The 6,318-nt window shown below is 42.3% G+C and overlaps 1 pseudogene; it reads right to left on the bottom strand.

Moving 5' to 3' along the window:
* Window positions 1-4,406: 4,406 nt before the first annotated feature.
* On the bottom strand, window positions 4,407-5,947 carry LOC123429374 (annotated as a pseudogene).
* Between the last annotated feature and the right edge of the window lie 371 nt (window positions 5,948-6,318).

Here is a 6,318-nt window from a genome sequence, read left to right as displayed (position 1 = left end):
CATCAAAAATTATAGATACGTTGGAGACGTATCACTGAGGTAAAAAAAGAACAAAATAAATACGTGCACGGGAAGCCTCTCGTCAAACATGATCATCCTCCTCTAACAAGATGATACACAAATTGCATGAGTGGTACATGAAACCGTGCAGAGAGTCTCGGAAAGACACTATGTATGTTGTAGTGAAACCAGAGCACGAATTGATTGGAGTTCCCGTGATTCCTATTGAATTTGTGGAGTTATTCAGTTATACAATCAACTGGCCCTCGACAAACAACTCATGACTTTCTGTTGTCTGTAAGTATTACTTCTATAGTTAAGTCTCTAGCTCAGCTCGTTCATTGCATGTATATATAATTATCCTCACTATATTATGCAGACTGAAGATCGTCGAATGCAAAAAAAAAGCAGGAATCTTCGACGTTGGGTTCATTAGCCCAGATGCCGTAAATGAATGGACGGTACGACACTCTATCAAAGAGACCAAGGAGAACTTGTTAAAGTCGTTACTTATACATCAAAACAAAAACGAAATATTATTTCCTTACAACTTCAAGTGAGTGTTGTTGTCTTTTCTGTATACTCAGTTTCGCTTACTCGAGGTTAAGTAATGTAATTGATGAGTTATATATGCGTGCGCAGTTTCCACTTTATTCTACTATCCATTAAGCTTGACGGCGCATTAGTAACCATCTTAGACTCGACACATAAAGATCCCGAGGGTTATGAAGACATGACTGCAATGCCCAAGAAGTAAGTTCAGTCAATACCGGGACCATATGGGTATTCAACTTCCGTTAATTTCCAGATATAAAGTAATCATTTTCTTTGCCTGGCAGGGTTTGGAAGATGTTCACCAAAGAGGTTCCCGGTGTAAACAAAGAGTTGTGATTTACGCACCCCAGAGTAAGTAGTATTAGCTAGTTCCGCGCATCTCTAATTGATTCGAATTTTCATCATCATATCATTACCCTGCTTACTTATCACTTTGATTGAACTCTATTCTCGTAAAGTGCTTGTACCAGTAAGAAGGGACTGTTTTATGTGCATACTATGTATGCGAGTTCATTCGCCACTCGACCTCTGAACGGGATATATTACCATCAATTGTGTTGAGTTTTATTCATTTATATGCATGTTATGACCCCTTTCTTTAAATTAGATCTGACAGATGCGGGATGAACTCCTAGCATATGATCGCATACGAGCAATTCAAGAGGAATTGGCGGGATTCTTTTTTGACCACGTCGTACCTAAAGACGGAGAATACCATGTGGATTTGTCATTGGATCTTAGGTAGATGATGTTAGGGATTGTAAAAGATGTTATATTGTATATATGTAGTAGCGTCGGATAGATATACGAAAACTTGTTGTTTGACCAAGCACGGAGAAAGAGATGTCACTTCTCTCTATATATGTTCAGCATGACGATCTTGCGTAATTGATGGTTTCCTTCATTTTCTTATTAGCTAGCGTCGAGTTCTCTCAATATGTATAGTAGCTAGCATCGACCAAGCACGGAGAAACAGAGGACACTTCTCTCTATTAGCTTGCTAACACAATATGAAACCCCTAAATTAACCCTCCAAAACCCCCCAACCCCCCCTTCAAAAAAAATCAGCTCCTGCCACATGCTGACGCGTGGATGACCTTTGGTCCCGACTGGTGTGGCCAACCGGGACTAAAGGTCCTCTTGCCTGGGCTCCCCTCAGCGGCCACGTGGAGACCCTTCTGTCCCGATTGGTAAGTGAACCGGGACTAAAGGTTTTGGGCTTTAGTCCCGATCCTTTAGTCCGGTTCGAGAACTTGGGCTAATGGGCCTGTTGAACGGGGACAAATGTGCCATTTTCTATTAGTGATAATAACCCCATGGGAGTTAAAGACAAGGAAAAAATAGCACACTATATGAAATAGGGTCGTCCCTAAAAATATGCAATTAATTAACGTGTTATAATGTGTTATAGCAAGCTATTAATGAGACATTGTATATCGATTAATTTAGCGAGATATTTCTTTATGCGCTGTAGCATGATGGTTTGCATTTTTGCATGCCATAATTACGACTTGGAGGTTCATGCATCTTGAGAATTTGTCTAACCGACAAGAGCATCTCAGGTGTGATGGCGGTAACAAATAAAGGCATGGTTCACGCTGCATGCGGTGTTGACTAAGGACGTGCACCTTGTGCATCACGAGCCTTCTGTCCTCGGTGCTTCCAATCAGAAAATCATCATTACTTTACAACGGTCCTTACGTTGATCTTGCTAGTAATTCAGTTTTTTTAGTGTTCTAAATATTTTAAGTTCAATTAATTTTCCTTTTTCTATAACTACAAAACATATGCAAAAGAAGAGTGTAAATTCATAATCCCTTTGTTCAAAAATATAAGATGTTTTGCATATTTTAATATGAACTATATAGAAACTAATAGCACCTACAACCATGACCTACAAATCCGGTCCCTCAAACGTATGTAAACACGTCCGGGCGCGTGTGTAGACATTGATCGAGCGCATATCAAATAATGCCTTCCACACCCGCGCCCTTCATATCCAAAACCTCAAAATCATACAAATCCATTCAATGCTACGTGTAAAAGTCGATCATCACACACATTTTGTCGGATCATCATTTCCTTGTCGGAAAAAATAAGCATAGTTCGTCATAGTTCAACGGCGAACAGTGCAAACTAATTTAAATGTAGATAAAATATGAACACAAGGGCGAAGGGCAGAGGAATAACCATTTCCTCACCTTCCCCTTCCGCATCGTCCACGCGCATGTGCTGCTAATATACCCTTATCCTCTTCCCCTCGCCTGCGTTGCTCTCTCTCTCCTCTCTTCTCCCTCTCCCTCTCCGGCTCTCCCTCTCCCTCTCTCTCCCTCTTTCCCTCTCCCTCTCTCCCTCTCCCGCTCTCCCTCTCCCTCTCCCCCTCTCCCTCTCCCTCCCTCCCTCTCTCCCCTCTCCCTGTCCCGCTCTCCCTCTCCCTCCCTTCTCTCTCTCTCTCTCTCTCTCTCCTCCAGCCAACGCCCTTTCTCCTCCTCCATCCCTCGACCATCTTCCCTCTACCCTCCACTTCACTCCCTCCCTCCTCCCTCCACTTCCCTCTCTCAAGAACCTCACTCTCTTCTTGTAGAAATTATTAGTATAAAAATTTAGGTATAACAATTTATAGTATATAAAATTTAGGTATAAAATATTTAGTGCTTATTTTTTAATATATAATGCTATATGTTATTATTGGACGTGTGTATCATTTTGCAGGGAACACCTCCTAGCGCCTATGTTTTGCCGGAATGTTGATACATTTCCGTTCCGACAAATTTTAGGTGCTCGATATGTCCTATTTAAGCAATGGCCATGACAAAAAAAATTGTGGATTTCATCATGACTTTTACTATAAAGTAGGAAATATCAAGTGCCCGTTTGTCGGAACAGGAATTAGATGGCATTCCGGCAAAACATAGGCCATTTTTATGGCATTGCTCCATAAATGTAATGTTAAATGACTTATTATTTGGGCTAACTTTCAGTATGTCGGAGTACCTCGTGCAACTTTTAGTATGTTCTTGATAGAGGAATCCCGACTTTTATCGTGGGGATCCTTTCATATTCTTCTTCTCATGATATATTATTTGGTATAATGCGCGAGAAAGGGAGAGGAAACGACCAACACTAATGGTCAAAATATCAGAGGGAGAATCCCGACTGTTGCCGTGGGGTTCGCTTGCTATTCCTCTTCTCGCGATATATACCATGGTATAATGCGAGTGAGGGAGAGGAAGCGACCAGCACCAATGGTCGAAATATCAGAGAAAAAGTCTCGACTGTTCTTGTGGGGTCATTGCCCTCTTCTTCTTCTTCTTCTCGCGATATATACCTTGGTATAATGAGCGAGAGAAGAAGAGGAAGCGACCAACACCGACGTTCAAAATATCAGAGGAAGAATACTGACTGTTGTCGTGGGGGTCGCTTCCTCCTTCGTTCCCGCGTGCTAGAAATTTTAATAATGCACGGGGAATGGAAGGAGGAGCAATCATCACCGAAGATCAAAATATTAGTGCGAGGGAATGGCCATCAACATACACTACCATATCAATGTGAGGGACTGTCCACCAATATACTCTCACTTTATATGCTACATGTGTTGATTCAAAACAGAGGTTCGCAAGGAAACACTTTGCTACCCTTCCATACTGGGTTCAATCTTTCACAGAAGTATGGTAGGGCCATGGGCATCACGCTGCCATGTTTCTTAGATGTTTGTATAGCTTTTCTTTTGTTTCCTATTTTCTTTCTTTTTTACCGTTGTTGTATTCTTGTTTTATCCTGCTTGGGGCTTCGTCTTTCCTTTTTGAACAGATACCCATTGTATTATTATTACACGAAACACATCGCACATATATGAAACAATGGATCATTTTATTCATCACAACAAAGACAACTACAGGCCCACAGGGCGGCTACATAGGATCTTCTGGAGTAGAAAGGACTACTCGATCTCATCTTGTTATTCGAATTGGAAACAAACACTGAAAATAAGAACACTAGCCTCTATTGCTTAGAGGGGACGCACGTAGACACCAAGTGCATCCAGATATATCCCGCTGTGCCCGAAGAAGCCCACGATGTTGTTATTCTTCTCCACGGCTATGCTGAAAGGGGTTCCCTTCGGTTGTCCAAAAGGCCCGTACGTCTTCACGTTCGTGATAAATTTCAGTGATGTTATTATGTTGTGCAGGTCTCTGTCATAAATGCCGAATGTTTCAGAAACTTCCTTCACAAACTCAGATGCGCCGAGCACAAACTTCATTGCAACAGAAAACAGAAGTACGATTAGTTGCTTATATATACAACTAAGAAAATCACCAAAAAATATTATTCGAGGTTCACTGACCGTGTTTTGGTTTCCTCCCGAACCTCCCCAGGGTCCAGCGGTGCGCTTCTATCCAGTCTGGTCAACATAAGAAAATTTGATTGAATCAACAATCGAGCCACTGCTAACTGTGATACTCTCTAGACGCCTTGGTACTGCCTCCAAGATGTCTTTATCACCCCCTCCATTTCCACCCCATGGTCCAAGCTTTGTGAGAAGGCTCTACACGGTACAACGATTATATGATATTTTTGTTAAAAAAAGGATCATTGTGCGAAAAAATTGTTAGCTACATCCTCAAATAAATATGTGGGGTATTCATCTAACCTCTAATTTCAACACGGGACAAAACCCATGGATAGTGAGTTCTATGATGTTACCGTCGCTCCTTTGTTCATGGAACTTTTTGTGGATGACACCGTTTGCCATTGCGAACTGTCCCGTCCCACCAACAATAGCCCACTCGCCTTCTTCAACAGATATCCCCATCACTTGAAGGGTTGACCCCTTAAACCTGTATCATGTTCATACAATGTTAGTACATGTATCATGCACCCAAATAGACTGTAGTAGGGTACTACATAATAATAGAATCAGAGGTAGTCTAACGAAAATGTATATGAAAATGTGTCTATTGACAAAGATATATAACCGTGTTTTCTAAATTTGCGACAACTAAGGTATATATAACCATGTGTGTGTGTGTACGTACCTTTCAATCTCAAAGGTTATGCTGAGAGTATTCTGCCAGTTACCCGCGTAGATATGCAGGCCTTGTGCACGCGCAACGACAGTGGCACCAGGGCTAGGGCCATCACATATCGGCCAGTTGTTAACAACGGTCGAACCCAAACCGGTAGTAGCATTCGAGTCTATTATGCCCGACTGATTCTGGTTTGAACCGAGGGGAGTGTGGAAAAGGTACAGGTTGGGGAGTGTGGAAAAGGTACAGGTTGCTGAAGTTGAGCTCAGTGCTCTCTACGAACGCAGCGCACGGAGTTATCTGGAAATTGGGCATGGTAACTGGTGAGTTGAGCGGGCTCTGGTTCAAGGGATGATGTAGGCTTATGAGATACTAATTTTGTTGTGTGTGATAACTGGAAGGTTGGGAGTGTTATTTATAGATAGCCAAGGCCAATGGAAGCGTGTCTAGCTAGGCTTAGATGGAGAGAGACACATCCCACAGTCCCACGTGTTTTGTGCTTGTGAGGTACAGCCATATGGACCATGAACACGCTAGGATAGATACGAGGGGATAACTGGTGGTGCTGACTCACCCTTGTGTTGATCATGTGCACTGTGGCAGTAAGAAATAAAGGCACGTACGGGTAACGCTGCATGCTGTGTTGATCATGTGCACTGTGCTCACAAGCAGGATAAGCTTTTTCCTTGGAAGCCACCATTACAATACAATAATCCCTAGCTGCATCTTGTCAGTT

Source organism: Hordeum vulgare, chromosome 2H, assembly GCF_904849725.1.
Source record: "Hordeum vulgare subsp. vulgare chromosome 2H, MorexV3_pseudomolecules_assembly, whole genome shotgun sequence".
In the NCBI taxonomy this organism is placed as follows: domain Eukaryota; kingdom Viridiplantae; phylum Streptophyta; class Magnoliopsida; order Poales; family Poaceae; genus Hordeum; species Hordeum vulgare.
The sequence above is the reverse complement of the archived record's forward strand: the minus strand, read 5'-3'. Positions and strand labels throughout refer to the sequence as shown.